General features: G+C 39.8%; 1 non-coding gene across 1 annotated transcript; it reads left to right on the top strand.

Annotated features, from left to right (window-relative positions):
* The first annotated feature begins 23,414 nt into the window (after nucleotides 1–23,414).
* LOC150008563 (small nucleolar RNA SNORA47) lies at nucleotides 23,415–23,552 on the top strand. The gene has a single exon (XR_016511534.1). It is a non-coding gene; the product is annotated as a small nucleolar RNA SNORA47 (small nucleolar RNA).
* Nucleotides 23,553–24,611: the final 1,059 nt, after the last annotated feature.

The following is a 24,611-nucleotide window of genomic DNA, read 5'->3' as shown; positions in this document are numbered from 1 at the left end:
AGAAGGTGCTGGTAGATTTGAGTACCAGTTGCTCAGTTATAACTAACAATAATGTATTTTTCTTTTTATCCTACATTTTGTTATGAAAATTTTCAAATGTTCAAAAAAGTGGAGAAGTTTTAGTCAAAACTCATATATCCACTGCCCAGATTGTACTATTCATGTTTTACTTCTCCTCACATGTCTACTCATTTATCCCTCTATCCATCCACTAATCCATTTCATTTTTAAATACATTTCATTGTAATTTGCAGACAATAGTACAATTCTTTCAACATGTACATTATTAACTACAATTCAATATCTGTTTATGATTCTTTTTCTTTCAAAGCAAAACTTTTAGTCAATGAAATTCACAAATCTGAAGTGTACTGTTCAATAGGCTTTGAAAAATAAATGTACCTGTGTAACCTCAACACCCTGAAGATGGAGAGCATTTTCTCAGACCTGTTTTCTGTCAATTTCCATTTCCACACACACCACTGTTTTAATTTTTCTTCACTGTAGATTAGTTTTGCCTGTTCTAAAGCTCATATCAACGGAAGCATAAAGTACTCCCTTGCGTAAGGATTCTTTCCTCCAACATGTTTTAATATTTATCCATATTGTTATAAAAATTGCCTTCCTTTTTATTCTTGGGCAGTACTCCACTGCATGAACATACCACGGTTTGTTTATCCATTTTTCTGTTAATATGATGTTTCTAATTTTTTATTACTGTGACTAGAGCTGCTGTGACCATTCTTATACAACTTTGTTTATGTACGTATATTTCCACTGAGTAAGTACCTAGGAATAAAATTACTGTTGATAGAGATATGTGTTTAGTTTTACAAGAAACTGCCAGACCTTTCCAAAGCAATTGTATCATTTTTCACTCCTACCAACAATTTATGACAGCTCCAATTGTTCCACATCCTCACCATTTGTTGCTACCAGTCCCTGTAATTTAGCCATTCTGGTAGTCATCTAGTAGTATCCCATGATTTTAATTTAAATTCTCCTAATAACTAGTAATATTGAGCGCTTTCTCATGTGCTTATTGTTCACTTGTGTATTAACAGCACATGGTTTTCTTGGCTTTTCCACCTTCCCTGTTTCACTCTCCCATTCCTCACTACTGGAATCTAATATCATTTCTCACATAAACTACCAGTTTATGAGCCTTTGTCTTGGCTTTAATTTAGGGATATCCAGGCTAAGATATCAGAAAAGGTGGGAGATCTTAGAAGGTACAACTCCACCCCTACCCTCACTCCTGTGAAAACAGAAAAGGGGATGTGTCTTTAGTCTGGTGAAATCTCACCCCTCAAAGGTTAACAGGCATGGTTCCACGTGATTCTTGGTGGGGACAGGGGGACGGGAATCCAGAAAAATGCACCTCTGACCAGGAACGTTCTATATTGACCACATGCAGATAAGCTTCTATATCCTTTACAATGAAAGAGACTTCATGTCTTCAAACTCTCTGTTGTCATGGTTAGAATCACTAAGATGATCATTCACACTAAGTTCAAACACAAAGGACAGTTTTCTAAGAAACTGGCAGAGAAATGGCTCGGAAAACAAAATTCCTTTCCCATTCATCACTTGGACCTGGGTCAGCCTCCATATGGTGGACACCATCTTTCCTCGGCACCCAGAGTACCCTGAAACACCTCATGCCTCTCCATAATCCAGGCCCAAGAGAACAAGGCTGAGGGAGACATTCCCCCCCCCCCCCATCCTTCTCCTTAGCTTGCTCCTATTCTGCCCTAAGATCTAGGTTTTCCTGCCATAACAACAATAGACAAACCCCTAGAGCAGTGGTTCTCAACCTATGGGTCGCGACCCCTTTGGGGGTCGAATGACCCTTTCACAGGGGTCACCTAAGACCATCGGAAAACACATATATAATTACATATTGTTTTTGTGATTAATCACTATGCTTTAATTATGTTCAATTTGTAACAATGAAAATACATCCTGCATATCAGATATTTACATTATGATTCATAACAGTAGCAAAATTACAGTTATGAAGTAGCAACAAAAATAATTTTATGGCTGGGGGTCACCACAACATGAGGAACTGTATTAAAGGGTCGTGGCATTAGGAAGGTTGAGAACCACTGCCTTAAAGTTTAACTGAGGACTCTAGGCTTGGTACAGAACTACCACCTAGAACAGAGCCTATGCATATGCATTCAATAGCTTTTGGTTAAAAAAATAATGAATGGATGCATATTTAAATAAGAGTGCAAAATTGTATATGTGGCAAACACACATACAAAATGAATGATACAAAGAGCCAGTTCCCTGGGGAGGTCCACGTATGGAAGAGGAAAGTGCATACTCTTCCCACCACCCAGCTGTTCTGGTGGCAACCAAACCCACAGCCTCACTCCTCCGCACCGTGCCTAGGAGACCTGTGGCTTTGTGGAAGCCAAAGAAACACAGGTGATAACACCACAGGAGGTGGCAGCTGGGGAACCCTCCTGCTGTCACTGCCCCAGCTTCCAGAGAAGGGGATGCACCCTGGGACCCTGCACCAGGGACTGCGACCACAATGTCCATGTCAACGTCCATGGGGGTAAGGGTCATAAAGCCAGCAAAATGAAGCAGGAAGAGGCTTTCCCTTCACGGAGGGCCTGGAAGCAGCCTCTGCCTCGGTGGCAACCAACAGCAGCTTGCAAAATGGCTCTCAGGTGGAGAGCTGCAAAGCTCTGCTGAAGAGAAGATTCTAGAAATCTGTGGCACAGAGAGGTTGGGTGTCAGATAATGATTGGGTGAAGTGACAACTAGAAAGTGCACCATCTCAGTAGCAGCTTTAAAGGAGGCCGAGGGGATGGAGACAGAGAAGGTGGAGGAGGGAGGAGATGGAGGTGGAGAGGCCATTAAGTGAAGAAATGGGCACGTCCACATTAAGATGTGCTGAGTGAAATACACACAGGACTTTAAAGACTTTGTACCAAAAAAAAAAAAAGTAAACTATTTCAATTTTACACTAATTATATGTTGAAATATTATCTTTGATACATTACAGTTAATAAAATAAAAATTTTTTAATTATTTGAATGAAAGAAATCAGTATGCAAGAATGGACCTGAAAGATGTATGGAGATGAACAATCTGAACCAAGCCTTGAAGGGTGAATAGTATTGAGCTGGGCGGAAGAAAGGGGAAACAGCCTATGAGAGAAGACCCAGTCGGTACAGACCTGAATTCTTTCTGATAACTCTCTTTGGAGCTGAAATTAACCTTCGTTGTATCACTGAAAAGATTGGGGAGAGTAGAATCAGAAGGTCTAAGTTTAAAAATCCCTTTCAGTATTGATCAGCATTGGACAATTCAATAAATCCAAGACTCTAGTTTCTCATCTGAAAACAGGTATCAGAAAAATATCTACCTCACACAGCTGTGATGATTCCTAAATTAGATAATGTGTTGAAGAGCTTTGTAATAAAAGATCTTGAAAGATATAATTCTCACTTCTCTGGAATCTCAATATTAGCATTATTTCATTAATGCCCATGTGCAGTCAGGGAGGCCTGGGTATTTTCATATATTTTCATAGGCTTGAAAATACCTCACTCCCCTTCCAAATACAGACCGTCTCCACAGATACCAGGCTCATCTAATTGAAATTTTGGAGCTATGGTGTAGAGGGTAGGGGTCGCTGCAGAAGAGAATGGACATTTCCCATCTTCCTGATTTTCCTGCTCACTGAATGGCCGCACCATCCATCCAGTTGCATAAGCGCAAACCTGAGTCATCCTTACAACACTCCCTCAATCCCCATATCCAATCTGCGAATGAGCCCTGATTTTGCCTCTCAAACACCTCTCATTTCTTTGGTTTCCACTCAAGTCTAAGCTTTCATCTTTGCCTGAACTACTGCAATAACCTCCTAGATGTCATGTCTCTGACTTTTCCCCATCTCTCTACAATCCATTCTTTATTCTGCAGCCAAAGTGATTTTTTGTACAGGTCGTTGTGCAGAGATATGTTTTAATTTCTTTTTGATAAATACATGAAATGGAATTAATGGATAATATGGTAAGTATATGTTTAAATTTAAGAGAAACTGCCAAGATGTTTTCCAAAGTAGCAGTAACACTTCATACTCTTACTTGGAAATGAATGAGAACTTCAGGTGTCTACAGCCTCACTGATAGTTGTTTTGTCTCTTCATTTTGGTCATTCTAGTGGGACTAAACTGGTATCTCCTTTTGGTTTTAATTTGCATTTCCCTAATGGCTAATGATGTTGAGGTCTTTCCATGTGTTTACTGGTCATTCATTTTGTGAAGTGTCTTTTTTAATATTTTGCCTATATTTTATTGATTTCTGCCTTCATGATTGAGTTGTATTAGTTCTTTATATATTCTGCATACACATCCTTTGTCAGATATATGTATTGCAAATATTTTCTCCCATTCTGTGGCTTCATTTTCATTTTTCTAGTAGTGTTTTTAAGTGTATTTTAATGATTATGTTATTACAGTTGTCCCCCCTTTCCTCCAGCAATCCCCCCTCCCTCCTTAGTTCATGTCCATGGGTCATGCATATAAGCTCTTTGGCTTCTCTGTTTCCTATACTATTTTTAACATCCCCCTGTCTGTTTTGTACCTACCAGTTATGCTTTTTGATCCCTGCACCTTTTCCCCCATTCTTCCCTTTCCCTTCCCACCTGAAAACTCTCCAAATGATCTCCATACCTATGATTCTGTTTCTGTTCTGGTTGTTCGCTTAGTTTGTTTGTTTGTTTTAGATTTAGTTGTTCATAGTTGTGAATTTGTTGCCATTTTGATGTTCATAGTTTTGATCTTCTTTTCCTTAAATAAGTCCCTTTAACATTTCATATAATAATGGCTTGGTGATAATGAACTCTTTTATCTTTACCTTGTCTGGGAAGCACTTCATCTGCCCTTCCATTCTATATGAGGGCTTTGCTGGATAGAGTAATCTTGGTTGTAGGTCTTGGCTTTTCAACACTTTGAATGCTTCTTACCAGTCCCTTCTTGCCTGCAAAGTTTCTTCTGACAAATCAGCTGGTAGTTTTATGGGAACTCCTTTGTAGATAACTCTCTTTTTTCTTGCTGCTTTTAAGGTTCTTTCTTTATCTTTAACCTTTCGCATTCTAATTATGATGTGCCACTGCCTGGCTTCAAGGGGTTTGCCTGGCACTCGTCCCATTTCCAGTCACTTCACTTACTTTTTGTGTGTGACTGGTGCCCTTCCAGCTGTTGCCCTGGTGTTGAATCCCAGAGTGGGTGGGTTTGCATATGTTTTAAGACCATGTGGGCCTGTTAAGCAAAGTTTCCTGAAAATTTCAGTTTCTTCCACCACCCCAACTGATGCCTCCATTTTAACCAGAAGTCCCCAATACCAGTAGTGTTTTTTGATACGCAGAAATATTAGTTTTGTAAAAGCTCAATTTACCAAGTAAATTTTTAATGATTTATGGTATTTATGTCCTATATAAGAAATATTTGCATATACCAAAGTTGCAAAGATTTTTTTCTTAGGTTTTCCCCTAGGAGTTTTATAGTTTTCACTTTTACATGTTGTCTATTATATGTTTTTTTAATTATTGAGTGCGCTATGAGGTAAGAGTCAATACTTATATTTTTCAAAATGGATATCTAATTGTTCCAGCACCATTTGTTGAAGCATCCTTTTTCCACATTGAAATGCCCCTGTACATTTGTTGAAAATCACTTGACCATTTATTTGTGGGTCTATTTCTGGACTATCTCTGTCCCTTTTGCTATTATCACCCCGTCTTGATTACTATAGTTTTATAGAAAGTCTTGAAAACAATTTTGGTTATTCTAGGCCATTTTCCTTTCCATAAGAAGTTTAGAATAAGCTTGTTAAGTTAAAACCTGTGTATAGGTTTTTCACGTTTTGTTACTCCAAAGTATGCCACATTTTTTTGACAGTATTGTAAATGAAATTGTATTTTAAATTTCACTTTCCAAATGTTCATTATTGGAATACAGAAATACAACTGAGTTATTTAGTAATCTTGTGTTCTATGATCTTACTAAATTCAACTTACTAGTTCTAGTAGCATTTGTGTGTGTGTTGGGGGGGGGTTGATCCCGTAGTATTTTATGATAAAATAATATTATCTATGAAAAACAACTTGCATACTCATCAACAGGAAAATGGATAAACAAATTGTGGTATATCTATATAATGGAAAAACTCAGCAACATAAAGGGAGATTCCACTGATACATGCAACAAATGGGTAAATTGCAGAGCATTATGGTAAATAAAAGAAGCCTGACACATTTCATTTACTATATGAAATTCTAGAAAATGTAAACTCTACTATAGTAACAGAAAGCTAATCAGTGGTTGCCTAGAGATGGGAAAACGGGAGATCAATTGAAGAGGATATAGGGAACTTTGGGGAGTTATGAAAATATTCTGTATCTGAACTGAGTTGGGGCTTCCATGACTGTATACAATTTTCAAAACCCATCATAAAGTATATTTAAAATTGAAGCATTTTGTTATAAATTGCACTATAAAATTCATGTTTAAAAAAATAACAAAAAACATGTCCCTAAATGCTCAACTAGCTGCCTCTTGTTACCTTGGGTGTAGGTTGTAAAGGCGGCATCTACTTTACTGCGGACCTTCGAGGCAAATATGTACTTGGCTTCCAGGCTGTCCTGTGGTCTCTTACTGTGGCAGAGAGGACTAACCCCACATGAACCCAAGGATGAAACTTGAACCAGAGGCAGGTGTAAAGCCAACTCTGTGCTCCCCCACCCTGGGATCACACTCAGCTTTCTAGGGGAATGAAGGGTACTTCCTCCTAAGCAGAAAGCTCAGCTGGTCTTAGGAGGTGGCCAGCAGGATTCCAAAGCAGTAAACTAGGAGAGGAAGAAGGAGGCATGAAAGGAAAGACATCCTAGTCATTCCTGCTTTATAACTCACTCAGGAACAATAACTATCACTGATGACTCACTCTATGCCAAATGTGTGCTACCCTATCCAATTCTTATCATAACCTTAAGCATAACTCCTGTTATACCAGTTTAGAGAGGAAAATGCAAAAAAAAAGCAAAGGAGCTAAGAAACCAACCCCAGCTTTGGAGCTAGTATAAGGCAGAGCTGAACCCCAGCACATGCGGTCGGAGCCTATATTTTTAAACGCAACACTGCCTCTGCTGGTGAACTAGCTCTGCTCCTGAACTCATGCCCTTCTTCCCCTCCTCACCCCGCCTGAAGCACACACTGTTGGGCACAAGCTCAGAAGGTAGTGCTCAGGGCAAAGAGGACCCAGGCCCAGGACACAGAATCCTGTTCTCTCTGTTCTAGCTACATCAAGAGCACCCAAAGTTCAGAATCCTATTGAGTCATTTTCTCTATAATTCAAATACAGAAGTACTTTTGAGAGACACACAGTATCCTTGCTCTTCCCATGAGCTAAAAAATGTAATTAAAGGGGAAAGTGGGAACTCTGTGTTACATTCAAATTGAGAACTATTTAAAGAAAGGGAAAAAATATCCCATAATATTGAGTCATGGGGAAAATAACTACAGTATATCATACTAGTAAAGAGTATTATAAAAATAGCTTCTGTCTGGAAGTTTGCATTAAATGTTAATGTGGCCTTGAGTTCATTTCAAGTATTTTTCATTAAGCATTTTCATTTTTACAACCCAATAAGTTGTAAACCGAGGTCAAGTCATTTTAGATGCCACCTTGAAAAAAAAAACTTAAGATCAATGTGCTCAACTCCCTTTGAAAAGAAGAAACATAAGCCAACTGTTCTTTGAAAAGAAACTACCATGCCATATAGGTCATTAGTCACTGAAGAACAAGATCCCTGAGGGTGGGACCCGTGGCTAATTTTTCTTTTTAAAATTTTTATTGAATGTATTGGGGTGACATTGCTTAGTAACATTATATAGGTTTCAGGTGTACAATTCTATAATACTTCATCTGTATTGATTTTTATTTGGCTTGGTCAGAGCATGAAGTTCAGTGTGGGGTGAACACCACATTTTTACTTGCCCAACACTCTTTTTTCAGGAGGCAGCAACCTCTGTATGTTGAAAACTGCCCTCCACCACTTCAACATCAAGGTCAAGTGAGAGCAGCCCAGTCTGGCATCCTGACTACACAGGTGAGAAGGCCAGCCACACCGATCTCTTCGAGTCCTTTCTCAGGATTTTTTAACTTCAAACTAAAGAAACAGAACATCAGGAAACATGTGTTCTTGTTGAGTGGGGACAGTCGGTCTGAGAGGAAGAGCCCTAAGTCTTTAATTCTCCCCATCGGGTTGCTCCTACAGCCACCAACCTCATCCCCTCCAGGGGTTTGGTTACATGTGGGATCATAAGTCCCAGACAAGACACTAATGGTCTGCCAGGACGTGTGGTCTACTATCATCTCAAATCCAAGCTGCAGCCACAAAACCAGAGAACTCTCAGCTGCCATTCAGAAACAATTAGCCGGACTTCCCAGTTTCTATTCTGTCTCAGGTACCCTACATGGTATTTCACATAATTCATCTCGGTTAATCCTCACAAGAACCCCATGGAAGAAGGTACTATGTATACTTATTCCCATTTTACAGATAAGAAACAAAACCAAATAAAAGTATAGGTTTAATTTTTTGAGACCTTAATAACTTGCCCACATTCACGCCACCACTAGCCTTATCCCATTACTCTGAGGGCAACTGGAATACTGCTTGGTCTAGATCTGGACTCCTTCCTAACCATTCTCGTGTAGGTATGAACTAAGATAAAAAATCTAAGCCAAAAAAGCCTGATGCAAGTTTTCCAATGTCTTCAAAAATGGAGGTGCTATCACACAGGAAGCTGAGCAAGTATCTGGACTCAGTCCAACAAGCCCATCAAACTGGAAGTTTCATTCACACGCAGACATTGATCCTACCCATGGGCACCTGTTGAGGGTAGAATTAAGGAAAAGTCTCAGATTTCTATAGTATGTGCCTTTTTAAAAAATCGATTTTCTATTGTGGTAAAATATACCTAAGACTTACCATTTAACTGCTTTAAAGTGTACGTTTCAGGGGCATTAAGTATATTCATATTGTGCAACTGTCAACACCAGCCATCACCTGAATGTTTCCATCTTTCCAAACTGAAACTCTGTCCCCATTAAACGTGAACTCCCTGTCCCCCCACCCCCCCACCCCTGGCAGCCACCCTTCTACTTGGTCTTCATGAATATGACTAAACTGGGTACCTCACAGAAGTGGTAGAGTATATGCTTTGAGTTTTCAACCCCTCCAAGTATTGACTGAGACCTACTATTTGCTCAGCACTGTGCTAGGCTTTGTGGGGGGAATATATACAAATGAAATCTGATTCCTGCTGCTGAGATCATCATTGTTGAGCCACAAAGACAAGGCTAGCTTCTCAGAAACAATATGTATATGGATGGTATTGACTTAGAGAGGCAGCGAAAATTTAGATGACAGAGATCCTTGTAAGCTTGTACAGTCTAAGAAGTCTTCATAAGAGGACTGAGCATGAGGTTTGGTTGGGCAGAGAGGAAGATTCTGAATGAACTAAATCATTCACCAATCCAGGGAGGCTGGAACATCCCAAGCAGACCCAGCCAAAACCAATGGGCCACAGCATTCCAATCTGGCTTCTAAGGACAGGATGATAAACCCTACATCTGTGGATCAGATTTCTGCTTGTATCCCCAAGTCACACATACAATGGCTTCTTTTTCTTTTATTGCAAAAGACACAAAGGAAAATCAAAAGTTTTCTGTTGTTGCTGTCATTCTTTATAATTATCTCAGAAAATAGCCAAACCAGCTCTTTTGGACAAGTGTGTCTTTTTACTTTGGCAAAAGGAGTTAGTAAAAACCTCTGAAGCTTGTGTGGAATGTCTGACCACCAGGGTCAGGTCACATCCCCCCTGACCATAGCTGGGGTCACAGACTCCTGGAGCTGCAGTCAGTGACATAAGCCTCCAGATGCTCTAATCAGTCATTCTAGTCACACTGGCCCTTGAAACCAGCAGTATGAAATACCTCGCCCACCTTCCGCCCTGCCAGCACCCTACAAAGCTGTCTGTGCTGGGTTGCCTCCCATATCTTTGCCCATGTCTCCTCCTGTTGGGTCTGCTTCCCAAGCATAAGCCTCAGTTAGGGACCCTGGCAGGTGAGTAAGAACAGAAAGGCCTGCAGTGCTGTCGTTCCTATTGCCTTGTCTTTCCTTTTCTTCCTTTAATTGTTCACCTTTTCTCTCTTTTCTTCAAGATATGGTAGTTAAAAAAAAAAAAAGTAGAGATTAATTTTAGATATTAGCATTCTTTGGTGTCCCACAGCATGGAGGTTTGATTCTGACTATCCTTTTAATTGTATGTATGTTATCAGAAATAGCAAATGTGGGGCTCAGTGAAGCAGCCAGGAAGTGCACCATGGGCCTTTATTAGGCACTTTACAACTCCCTAGAAGAAGAAAAATTTGAAATGGCAGCAAGTGAGTCCTGCCCGGATAACCTGCAAGACCCCTGCAATCACAGGCATGCAGCAGCTTACCGTGAATGGATGCACAAAAACCACAGCAATATACAGGAGGATAAACTAAAAGGGATTGAGATTAATTCTTATACTATTTCTTCCTAATAGTTCTGAGAAATAGAACTCAGTGTCTAATGCCTCTCTGAGAATTCCCAGAGAAAGGGAGCCATTTCTGTTACTAGTGTCCTTCTCATTCCAGTGACCTGGACAAGGTCACCCAGGGAGCACAACTCTCTAGAGCTGAGTACCACAGGGATGGTGCCCTTTGAGCGGAAGCTCAGTCTCCTTGAGGACACCAAGGCCAGTAAAAGACATCAGGGAGACATGAGACCTACAAACCACATTGAAGTTACTTACTACCAATTTCATTATCCATCCATTCTCTTGTATATTACTTTCTATTACATACTAAACAGGTTGCATCTTAAAAATATTTCAGTTCTGGAACACAATACTGCAACAGTCCAACTGGTCTACTTATCTCTAGTCTGTTTTTCTGAAACACATTCCCCATACTTCCCTGAAGTGGTTTATTTAAAATATAAATCTCACTGTATAACTCTCTTGCTTAAAATTACCTCCAGGATAAACTCCAACCTTGATTATGTTTCAAGTAAAAAGAGACTTGCATAAACAAGGGGGGACCCAAAATACCCAGAATTTATTTATAAAAACATGTGTATTTATTCTTAAATATTTAACTTTCAGTCACCTTCAAAGCACTTTCCATTGGATGCAATACACTATTGAGACATTTTTTCCACTGCTCAAAACAGTTTTTCAACTAATTTATGTTGATGCCTTTTAGTGCTTCTGCCATTTTTTGTTTCATTTCTTCCACATTAGCAAAATGTTTCCCTTTGAAGAGTTTTTTCATCCCAGGAAACAAAAAAAAGTCACTGGGGGTGAGATCATGTGAATAGGGAGAGTGCAGCCTAGAGATCATGCCATTTTTGGTTAAGCACTGCTGAACAGTCAGCGCAGTGTGGGCAGGTGCACTCGTAAGTCACCCATCATGAAATGGGCAAACACGCTGAAAGTCTTCAAAAAAAAAATCCAGTGAAGTCAAATGCAGCCTTTCACAGCAACACCAGCTGGTACACTGATATAGATGGGTTCCTAGAACATTCTCCTAGCAGGGGAAGCCTATACTACAAGGGGCCCACCCTCCAAAAGATAATTTCATTTTGTGTGTGTGTGTCCTCTCATCTATAATTATAGTGAAGACTCAAGTTTCAAAGATAAGTTTTAAAAATTTCATTAGTCTCCAAGCCAAAAGTCAACCAGCAAAATGAACATAAAATCTATGTTAATATGTTTCTAACATTATATAACAGAAAATGAGAATTTTAAAAATGAGGAAATTGGGTCTGAAAAAGCCTAGAGGTAAAGATTAAAAACAGTTCACCATGCATTTCTTTCATTACTCTCCCTGTTTCCCCAGTCTTGCTTCCTGTGATCACCTGTCAAACTATTTGCACCCTAGTCCTTGTTTTATTTACAACATTTGGGGGAACCCAAGCTAAGAAAGTAGGTACCAGAGTGGCCCTAGAAAGTAAAAGCTCAGGACCTCCAAACCTCCGAACCTCAGGCTGGGATTCTGCACCTGTATTACCCATCAGATGGTAACATGGATCTCATTTCCAGTGGTAAGTGGAATGGTAACTCTTGGTGTGCTATAGGATTAAGATTCTCACCTGTGATAGATTAGATAAAGGAACAGATTAAAGTGGAAATATTGGTTTATTGAGTAACTTTGGCTGATCCTATAAAAATGCACAGTTGACCCTTGAACAACACAGGTTTGAAGCGTGTGGGTCCATATATACACAGGTTTTTCTTCAATAAACATACAGTTGGCCCTCTGTGTCCCTGGGGTTCACATCTGCGAATTCAGCCAAGGGTAGATGCAATGGGACAAATGTCTACTTTGTTCTACACTATTTTACATAAGAGACTTGAGCATTGTGGATTTTGAAACCAATCCCTCACGGATGCTGAGAGATGACTGTAGTTAAATTTGGGGGAATCTAAAGTTATGTGCAAATTTTTGGCCATGGGGTGTTCAGCACCCCTAACTCCTGCATTGTTCAAGGGTCAGCGGTACCTCCAGTAGCAGCTGGCACAATAGACTATTATAACAACCTAGTCATTTGGGGAATAACATTCTACAGAAGGGATGCTGTCCTCCAGGGTAAATTGTATGCATTAAATCAGTGACTTTTGTTTCTGTGTCCCCAATAACTAGAACACCTGGGTCATCAACACTGTATAACCTTTCAAACACCACAAAACCCAGATGCATACTGTGCCAGTTAATATGGGTATTGAAAGTTGCTAGATCATACCTTTCCCTTCTAATCCTCAGCTCCTCAAACTACCTTCCACCTTTTCTCTGTGTCAGCTAAGCCGTAGGCAGCTGGTAACCACTGTTTTCATCCCCCTGAAAAAAATAACTCAGAGCCTTCAATGAAGCCCATACAGCAGATGCACTTTTCCGTCAATCTTCCCCACCCCCATTCCCCATACCTGCAACTCTGTTTCCAAGTTCCATGTCTGATTTTTTGGGAGCAAACTTTCCTTCCTCCCTCCCTTTCTCTCATTTCAGTTTTCCTCCCTTTTTTCCTCTTTCCTTCCTGCCTTCTTTCCTACAGGCCCTGACAAAATGAGTATGATTAAGGAAAATTTAAGTAATCCATGGAATCATGACAAAAGGAAAATACAGGTAGAGAAATAAAACATTAGCACACAGAAAAGTTGACACTGTGATGTCCCCCTGCCCCCAAAAGATGTTGAGGTCCTAACCCCAGGTACCTGTGAATGCAACTTTATTCGGAAATGGGGTTTTTGCAGATGAAATCGAGTTAAGAGGAAGTCATCAGGGAAGGGCCTCTTCTAATACAACTGGTGTCTTTATAAGGAGAGGGACTTGCAGACACCGACACACAAGGTCAACACTGTGTGGCAACAGAAGCAGAGGCCGGAGTAATACAACTCCGAGCCAGGAATGCGGGAGCACCACCAAGAGCTAGGAAGAGGCCAGGAAAGACTTTCCCCTACAGATTTCAGAGGGGGAATGGCCCTGCTGGCACATTTATTTTGAACTTCTGGCCTCCAGAACTGTGAGAGAATAAATTTCTGTTGTTTTAAGCCACTTAGGTTGTGGTGCTTTGTTCCATCAGCCCTAGGAAACTCATAGAGTAGGCATCCCATATTTGACTCTCAGCTGTCGTAGCAGCTAAAGCAAGGAAGTGGTCCATTACATGGCCCACACGGCCCACAGGATTAAATGATCCCATGTGTTCAGGGGATGCAGAGATTTTCATCACCCGAGAGAGCAGAGAATGGTCTCCATTGGGTCAGAAAAAAAACTCGGAATTGGTGGACAAATGTAGTGAATGACAGACTGACACCAGCTCTGATAACAACTTTTATTCAGCTATTTCCTACAAGGTGCCTTACTGAAGGCAGATGACATGACCTCCAAGGGACAGTTCATTAAAAGCACCTCTAAAAACCAGAAATGGCTATTATCAACAGAAATAGTAATAACAAGTGTTGGAGAGGTTGCGGAGAAAAAGGAACCCTCATTCATGGCTGGCGGGAATGTAAACTGGTACAGCCACTATGGAAAACAGCATGGAGGCTCCTCAAAAAATTAAGAATAAAGTTACCATATGACCCAAAAACCCCTCTTCTTAGTATCTACCTGAAAAGAAATGAAGCCATTTATTCACAAAGATATATGTACCCTATGTTCACTGCAGCATTAGTCATGGTGGCCACGACATGGAAACAACAGAAGTGTCCTTTGATAGTTGATTGGATAAAGATGATGCAGTACGTATATACAGTGGAATACTACTGAGCCATAAGAAAATATGAAATACTGCCATTTGCGACAACATGGATGGACCTTGGGAATATCATGCTAAGCAAAGTCCATCAGTCAGAAAAAGCTAAGAACCATATGATTTCACTTATATGTGGGATAAAAAAACTGAAACTCATAGACACAAACAACAGTATGGTAGCTACCACAGGGAAGGGGGTGAGGGGGAAGTAGTAAAGGGAACCAAATATATGGTAACGGAAGATGACTTGACTTTGAGTGGTGGACATACAATGCAACACACAGATTATCATAGAAATATACACTTGAAACCTATATAATTTTATTAACCCATGTAACCCTAATAAATTCAATTAAATTTTTTAAATTTAAAAATAAAAAACCAGAAATGAAAGACAAGACATTACTATCAACCTTACAGAAATAAAAAGAATTATAAAGGAATGCTATGCACAACTATATACTAACATATTAATTTACATAATTAAGGATAAATTCCTAGAAAGATACAAACTACCAAAATTGACTCAAGAAGAAATAGACAATTTGAACAGAACTATAACAAATAAAGACATTGAAATAGTAATTTTTAAAAAATTGCTCATAAAGAAAAGCCTAGGCCCACGTGGTTTCACTTAAATTCTCCCAAACATTTGAGGAAGAATTAATACCAATTCTTTATAAATTTTTTCCCAAAAGCAGAAGAGGAAGGAATACTTCTCAACTCATTTTATGAAGCCAGTACTACTCTGATATCAAAACCAGACAAAACATCACAAGAAAACTACAGACCAAAAGCACATATAGGATGTACCAAAAGAGTGTGGTCCCAGTACACTGCTCTGTAATTTTATATTTTTTTAAGGTAATTTCCATAAATAGTTTTCTCAAACTGGGTTTTTGGTAAGAATTAGACAGCAGGTTTCAAGGCTATAATCTCTGGCGAGAATCTGGAGAGTAAATATCCTGCACTACCAATAAAATGCATGCCCTCATGCTTTGCCAGCTCCCCGGGGGATGGGATAGAAATTTGGTCATCTTGTGAAAATTATTTATAGTTAAATGCATGACGAAAGCTAGGGGAACTGTCACTACCAAGACAAGAACTGAATAGTGTTTTCCTTGCTGAAAACTGAACAAAGAATGTGGGGCAGAAAGAAAGAGTTTTCAGATATTTGAAATGTATTTTATAATTTGATTTAAAATTTAATATAAAACAAGAAAGAGATTTTGGGTTATAAGAAAACACTGACTCAAAGATAGAAAAGTCAAGACTCCTTTTCTCTGGACTTTAATAATAAATCCAAAACACACCATGTTAGGATAATAAACATATAATTCCAGGTATCCGAATCCTACCCCTTCTTACGTCTTGGTTAAATGATGCCACCTTCAAGAAAATGTAGCTGGGTATAATCCTAGTAGTGGAGTCGCTGGTTCAAAAGGCAGTTCCATTTTTAATCTTTTGAGGTAATTCCATACTGTTCTCCATAGTGGTTGCACCAGTCTGCATTCCCACCAACAGTGCAGTAGGGTTCCCGTTTCTCCACATCCTCGCCAGCACTTGTTGCTTGTTGATTTGTTGATGATGGCCATTCTGACTGGTGTAAGGTGGTATCTCATTGTGGTTTTTATTTGCATCTCCCTGATGGCTAATGATGTTGAGCATTTTTTCATGTGTCTATGGACCTTCTGTATGTCCTCTTCGGAGAAGTGTTTGTTCAGGTCCCTTGCCCATTTTTTAATTGGGTTGTTTGTTTTCTTGATCTTGAGTCGTATCAGCTCTTTATATATTTTGGAAATCAGTCCCCTGTCTGTGATGTCATTGGCAAATATGTTTTCCCATATGGTTATACCCGAAGAATCTTGAAACACCAATTCAAAAGAACTTATGTACCCCTATGTTCATTGCAGCACTGTTTACAATAGCTAAGTGCTGGAAACAACCTAAGTGCCCATCTGTAGAAGAGTGGATCAAAAAACTGTGGTACATTTACACAATGGAATACTATGTAGCAGAAAGAAAGAAGGAACTCCTACCATTTGCAACAACATGGATGGAACTAGAGAGAATTATGCTTAGTGAAATAAGCCAGGCAAAGAAAGAAAAATACCATATGATATCACCTAATACAGGAAACTAAAGAACAACACAAACAAAGGAACTAAATAGAACAAAGAGCAGAATAGCAGTCAATAGGGGGGAGGGGAGAGGGAGAGAAGGGGGATAAGTAAGGGAAGGGTTTAATTAAAGAGCCGGTATAAAAGACTCATGGACATAGACAACAGGGAGGGATATGATTGCGGGAGAGGGGGTGGGCTGGGTGGGGGAGAGAAATTGGGGGAAAAGGGGACAACTGTAATTGAAAAACCAAAATAAAAAAAAAAAAAGAAAATGTAGCTGTTCTCAATTTGGTGTGGCATTACAATGTTTCTTCTTACATCATTTTTCACTTTCTTCTTGGAGTTGCATTTGTCTGTCTTACTGAAGTGTAATCATCTTGAGGTCAGGAATGACCTCTTGAATCTCCAGATTCTTCTTCAGGTTTGGAGTAGTACTTTGCCCATAACCAGCACTTAATTAAAAACTGTTTTATGAACTAATGAAAATATCATGTATCTCATTACATGGTCAGTTTGAAGCCAAATGGATGTTTAAGGTACTCAAAATTAAAAGTCTCTCACTAAAAGGATTACCAGATACAATAAACTTTAAACATTTGTTTATGAATGAAATCATGAATAAGAGATGGCTTTAACCTAATTCATTTATATTAGTTCCTTTTCTTTCAATCAGATGTCCACAGCTATCAATGTTCTTTTGGATGAGAAGGAAAATATTAACCTAAGAGTTAACCTTCACATTACAAAATTATCCCATTGAAGACACCCAATCAGTTTCTTTTTCTGAAACCATTCTTGGAATAGTAAGGTGAAACTCCTTTAATGGTCTTTGAATCTCTACTTTTTAGAAAGGATGAGGTTAAAAAAAATTTTTGTGAACCAAAGCACATAAAGTGGAGTACATTATTGTAACCAGTATTCCGTGTCCTCCTTTTAAGAGGATTATACCCTCGCTGCCCATTGTCATATGATTTACAAGGCTTCCTTATGAGAGGAGTGTACTTTCAGCTCCATTGACAGCAGGTTTTATCATGTGACTGGCTTTGGCCAATAGAACGTGAGCAGAATTGAGGACTACAGAATGTGAGCTGTTTTAAGAGCAGTGTGTGACAGTGGTGTGGAAGAGCTGATTGTTAACATTTCCAGAAACTTGGCAAGCCACTTGTTAAACTGTGTCAGTTGCTTGAAATCGGCCATGGTGGGAGTATTTACATGATGGAAATAGCAAATAGTACAAATCAGGACTGCTCTTCCCTCACAGTTGGTGCCAGCACACAGTGAGTGTGTCCCCCAAAAGCTGATCTTTCCACCTGGAGCGAAATACAGGATGCTGGTGGAGTGGAGCCAAAGTTGCTGACAGCAGAAGCAAATGCTTGAAAAAATGAATCTTTGTTGTAATTCACTGAATACAATGTATCAAAAGCTGACTGATACACCATGCTGGTGTTACTAAGTTTTAGTGAACACCAGTGAGCCCTACCTACCTTTATCTGTCCAGACCGTGGTTCAGGGAATTTCTTCTAACAACATGTACCATCACACACCTTGAACCTGAAAGGGTACACGCTGCATTCAAAGACTCAAGAGAGGCATCTAGGTCTTGGAAGGTTAATGGAAAGGTACAGAACAAAAATCACATTTGAAAAAAATCACTAAACTATTGTTTCATTTCTAAACCTTGGCAATCATGAATCTGTCCCTCATGGATCTAGATCATTTAGGAGTGACTCCCCACTTCTTCTAACTACAGTGCACACGTTACCATTCTCTCCGTCACACCCCCAACGCGGGAACTGCGCGCTGTGTCTTTAAGGGGGAAGAGCCGAGCTTTCCGCTCCGGACAAAATGTCTGCGTGGATCCTGGAAGGAACGAGCAGTCCAACACCGCCAGCCTCCCTCCCGCCGTGCTCTGGGGATGATGGAGTGAGTGTGGGCCTCAAGGCTGGTGCAGCGAGTACCCAGTGCAAGGCTGGGGACTCCCGGAGGCACGGTTTGAGGGTGTTGCGGTGGGAGGCGGGGCTGGGGTGGCAAAGTAGGCTGGGGGGCTAGCCGCGGGCCTGGGGCCGCAGGGGAGCCAGCCAGCCGCAACCGCGCCGCAGCCCGGTGTTATTCCAGGCTTGCTGGTGCGCTGGGTGCTAGCCGCGTTCTTCCCTCGCCGCGGTCAGGTTGTCGTGATTGTAAAGATGCATGTCGCCTTGGTTTCTGCATAAAGGCACCATTTAATTCCTTTCAGAACCTCGTTTTTCTCCTTCTCTACAGTATCCCCTCAAAAAAGTTTTTTGGGAGTACTGAAAATTATCTGCTCTGCCTTTATTAAAAGTGCCTTATCCCAGTCAGACTTCTAACAGTGTGCAGGCGGCTGGGTGCCCTCTCTCTCTAACTGAGACTTCCTTAATGTCTCCCACTTTGGGAAGGAGAAACCCAAAGCAAGCCAGACGCCCAAAGGAGAAACCCAACCCCCCACCTCCATGGCGCTCAAACAAAAGAATTTTCTGATGCTCTCTGAGTATACAGGACCGATGTGTTGTAAATACTTACACTAAATGAATGCCTGAAGCTTACCAAGCAAACTTATTTTTCCCTCCAATGAAAGAAAAAATAAGTACCTGCTACCTTCTGAATTTCTAATTAGCCCAGACTACAAACACTGGATGTTTAAGAGAAACTGATATAAATTGATATAATTAAGGTCATTATTTTCCGACCTTTTCATTATTTGTATACTCTTTTTGGCCAAAAATAGCTTGAGGCAACCCACAATAAAAAGTACTCAACAAGGTAAGGTGCAAAAAAGCCAAGAGCCAAAACCAGGTAACTCTCAATTTAAAAATCTTGGTGTTACAAAGGCCTTCAAAGCGTAGCTTAAAATCCCTCTAATTTGCATTAAATTGTGCATTTTTACAAGATAAAATGGATCAACACCCTTCTTTTCAGGAACATATATATTAAGTAATGTAGGGCTGAAATAAAGGTCCACTTGAGGACAAAACACTTTATAATTTTCATTTAAAAATGCATTAACAGAGAGAGAATACTTCTGAACTTTTTAGCTAATGGTAGAGTTACCTGTGAGTTTGGCTTATGACATTAGAGAACATCTCTGATTCACCAGATAAATAGCTGCAGGGCCAGGAAATTTTTTAACAGTCCACATTTAAGCTTTTTCTAAATATTTGCACATTTGGCCCTTTATTCCCTAACCCAGATATCCACACTTTACAATTTGGAGGCATTTTCACTTACTTTGAAACTTCATTTACAGGTTTTTAAACTTCAGCCTGGTGATTCCAGACTAATTTTCCTAATTGTCTGGGTCTCTTTATAAATAGATTAATACATGGCAGTAAACTAATATTTCAACAAAAATGAACAAGTAACATGAATGGTGGTTTCCTTGATACTTTCCTTGTCAAGGCTAATTATTTGTTTTAATTATTATGTTCTGCTTTGATTTAAATTACTGGTGGATAAAATAAATAAAATTGTGCTTAGTGTTTTTACATAAGTCTGTATAGATTTCACAATAGTGTGAATTTCTTAGCTTAAATCCAGATTCAACCTACACATAATTGTTTATAACTCTGGTGGATTACAGTATTCCCTCACTTATCGCGGGTATTACGTTGTAGATCCCCTCGCCCCCGTGACAGATGAAAATCCGTGAAGTAGGAACTTTACATTTATTTTAGTATTTATATATGTATTAAGGCTTATAAACCCTTCCCACACACTTATTAACCTTTCCCACTCCCTTATTAACCTTTTCCACACTTTTATAAACACTACTTATATTCTGAAACATATTCTACACTCTTAAACCTACGTAACTTTAACAACATATGTATACAGTACCACAAAATCCCGCAGTGTAGCGAAAAATCCATGATAAATAAATATAATAATTTTTAAAATCCCACGATACACTGAGGCCATGATAAGTGAACCGTGATATAGCAAGGGGCTACTGTATAGAGAGGGACTACTGTAATCCAAATGAAGTGATTAGCTTTCACAATGGAATAACAGACAGAGCTGCAATCCATTCACTACCTTCTGAGAACATTGCCTGATTCTTTGGCCTTTCGCCTGTTCAGTATTTTGCATGTGTACAAGCATTAAGTACAAAATAATAAAATTAACTTCAATGGGTGGTTTATAGGATGATTCTCAATGTTACAGTCATACACAGTGTATTATCAAATTTACACAAATTATTCATCCAGGTTTTGATCTCTTATTTTCTATATTAGTATTCAAGGAGAACATACTGAGGAATCAGAATCTAGGTTTTAATGTAACAAGCTATTAGAAGAATAGAACTTCAGAGAACATCAAATAGAACTTCAAATGCAGAGGCAATTAATGTAAATGTATTATCTTTCACAGGCTTAGACTTCTTATTTTCTCTTCCAGATAAGGGATACTTAATGAAACTCGCTCAGGATAGTTCAGAGACATGGTACCAGCGCTACTATTCTCCCCTTCTTTGGCATAACTAAAATCTACCCCCCCACTCCACAGCTTGTTTTTACCCTGAAATTGGGCTGAAAATTTTCCACTGTTAATTTCATACTAGCAGTGCTTTTATTTGGTTTCAAGAAATTTTATTTTAAAATATGAGTTTGGAAGCCTAGCTATTTGACGTAAGAATTGGAACTTTATGAGTTAGCACTAGCGGTAATGTGTTTTTGTGAATTTTGTACCCTGGGGAGGGTGGGGAAGGGAAGAGATGCTGAAGCAGCAGTGTCTGCACAAACATTTCGGTTAGGACCCCCGAGGCCCACCCCTTCCCCAGTGTGGACACCATGTGATGGAATTCACCCCCTTAAATGAGCCTTTACCACGTGGATCAGAATTATTACCGGAAGCATCTCACCACAAGATGGTGAGCTTCCAGAAGGCAGGAAGTAACTATGTGGTTATCCTCTTGTCATTGTGGGCAGCAAGCAAGCATCTGACCCTGAGCAGGTGCACAATGAGCATTTGAATGAAAGGATGGATGGATGAATGGATGTAAGCAAAATACTTATATTCATTGGCACCTTTCTGGTAGTTTAAAAAACTGTTTAATGAAAATGTAAGGGCCCTCTTATTTTTTCATTTTCTTCTTGTTAACTAACCATGTAGTTCACGGACATGCTTTTTTGTTGAGTACTTGGTAAGGAAGGAATGCATATCGCAGGGCTCCAGCTAACCAGACCACCCTGCCATCTTCTACCTGAGTAATGAGTAACCTATTTTGCATGGAAGTCAATTTAGGAAGGGAAAATACACTTGGCAGGGGAGGGGAGGTGGATCTGTGATTCTTTATTTGCTTTTTGCATTCAAAAATCCTCATGATAATTCTTCCAACTTAAACTACCTTCTTATTGTATTGAATAATAGAATGTCAAAGAGAAAAATAATGTCTTTTAGCCACTAATATCTTAATATGGGCATGTTTGAGCAGTAAATATTGGTAGCTTCTTTTGTTCATGCCTTGAATTTATATAGCACTGGAAAGTTCAACAATGAGTCATTTGCATTATCTGATTTCAGCCACCAATTTAGAGGCAGACAATCTTATCTTCTCCCTTGACAAATGGGGATGTGGAGACCCAGATGAACCTGGTCTAAGAAATACAGTCAGGTTCATTGCATGAAATGAGGTGTTCTCTAAGTGCCTGCCCTGTGCCAGGGACATAGATGAGTGAGATGGCCTCCTCCATCTCCTGTGGATACAGAAAATCCTGCTTCTGCAGGGTACAGCAAACCACACAACAGTGAACAGCCCCGCAAACTGGATTCCCTCCAGGGCCAGATGGCACGATTGCCCCACAGGACTGTTCCCTTCAGCCTCCATAGTTAAGGCTGCCTAGCCCAGCCTGAGCTCACATGTATGAGGAATGTTTTATACATTTTTTACCTTTATGTATAGGTCCTGCTGTATACAAACACTACCTAAATGTATACACACGATCATGTGCATGCTTGTTACTTTTTTCTTTCCCTTCTGTATTTACCTCTTCCCCTTCTCCCTTTCACATCAGCTCTCACCCCCTCAGCCCATTATCTATCATTATATATACATACCTATAGAAAGCTGTATATTATTTAATGATAATGAGATCACACACACTTTTCTGAAACTTGCTTTTCTCCAAAGAAACTGAACAGTTCCTCCAAAAATCCCTCCAGGTCATCTGGCAGAGCTCCAATACATCCTTTTTAATGGCTGCAGAATACTCCCTAGACTGACCGTGTATTATTTACCTGGCCATTCACTGATAGATATTCCCTTGTTTCCAGCTTTTTGTCATACTAATACTGTATACATATGACTTTAGACATTAGTACTTTTAGTTCTTCAGAAAAATTCCCATGAGTGGGATTCCTGATTACATCTATTGTTAATTAGTAGAAACTGCCAGATTGCTTCGTAAAAGCCTTCACACCTCCACTAGTAATGCAGGAGAGTACCCTTTTCTCTGCCTCCATTCCAGCTTTGGCTGACAGGCCTCTTCATTTCTGTTACTGTGATGGATCTAAAATGAGACAATATTGTTACTTTAACAGCACTCGCCTGAATATAAGTGATATTATGCATCTTTTCACAAGTGTCCTGGCCATTTGATTTTTACACTTAGGTCCTTTGCCTACTCATCATTCTTGCCCATTTTTTGTTGGGTTGTTTGTCTCTTCCTTGTAAGTTTGTATGAGTTTATAAGGTTGTGGCTGAAGAGTCTAAGGCTTCACTTCCAAGCGAAGATGGTTGACTTGGAGGCTCCTCTCCCTCTGCACTCATAGGGGCGGATGAAATGAGCTCAGGGGCAGTTTAGCAGAGCTAGGCAGGTGTTATGACCTGCAGCCCCAGGCTGCTGGTCTCCCTTTAACTACTAAGTCTGAGCAGAGGATTGTCTTGAGCCAGAATGCAGCTGTGTGAGGAGGGCTGAGAAGGTGAGGCAGTTCTGTACCATGCTGCCTTCCTCTGGTTAAGACCTCCAAAAGAAAAGGCCTGCCAAGGCAGAGGATGTCCCTCTGTCACCCTTGGAGGGGCAGCGCTGAGCTGGCCAACATTTGTGTTGCTGCTTATCCCTGGCTCAGAAGAGACGTTCTACTAAGTCTAAAAGATTACAACATCAAAATGAGTGCTTCTCCCCGTTTCCACCTTTACTCTTACAAAAGATGGTCTCCATGCCAGTGGCACGCCTCTAGGTGTCCCAGATTTTGCAGAAACCCAGACACATCTTGCAGGGAGGTAAAGCATGGCAGTAATTGATCACTCTGGCACTTTTAGGGGTACTCTCAGACTTTGGTACAGGTAAGAGAGTCTGCAGGTTATGTGCAATTTTTGATCCCAGCTCACGAAAGCATATCAGAATGCAAAGTGAGTCTTGATATTATAGAAAAAATTTAAATCTCTTTTCATATATCAAAAAGAAATAGGGATTCATTTACTATTCAGTCCACTTTTGTGTATGTCCAATATAAAAAAAAGAAAAATCCAAATGTAGAAGAAAATGAAATTGTAAAAAAAGTAAAAAGAAGTGTAGAAAAATTTAAGATATAGAAGGGTAACAAAAAGCATTTCTAAGACTAAAATCTGGTTGTTTTTTTTACTAACCATAAAAAATCCACCCTGACAGGTGTGGCTTAGTTAGTTGGGCATCATTCTGCAAAGCAAAAGGTCACTGTTCTATTCCCGGTCAGGGCACATGCCTGGGTTGCGGGTTTGGTCCCAAGTTGGGGTGGGGTGCATTCAAGAGGCAACTGATCCAATGTTTCTCTCTCACATTGATGTTTCTCTCCCTTCCTTCCTCCCTCCCTTCCCCTCTCTCTAATGAATAAGTAAATAAATAAAAATTTTAAAATGATCCTTGCAGGTGGTTTGTAACCCCCCTCCTCACCACCTCCCCACTCCCACTTGGGGACTTTAGTAATTTAATAAATCTCTTGGGGGAAATCTAGCCTTTAATTTCTAAAGAACTTTTATACTAAATGGTCATCATGAGTAACCGTATTCAAATCAATGCCTATTGTATCAGAAGACATGTAACTGGCTATTTCTTTTGTTAAAAGACATTTGGTATTTACCTTTTTTGCTGATTCTTGTAAATTCATTATCTTTTTTCAAAAGGT

Source organism: Furipterus horrens, unplaced genomic scaffold (genome assembly GCF_987537825.1).
Source record: "Furipterus horrens unplaced genomic scaffold, mFurHor1.1.pri manual_scaffold_5, whole genome shotgun sequence".
NCBI lineage: Eukaryota > Metazoa > Chordata > Mammalia > Chiroptera > Furipteridae > Furipterus > Furipterus horrens.
Note: the sequence above shows the minus strand (reverse complement) of the source record. Positions and strands in the feature narration are given on the sequence as shown.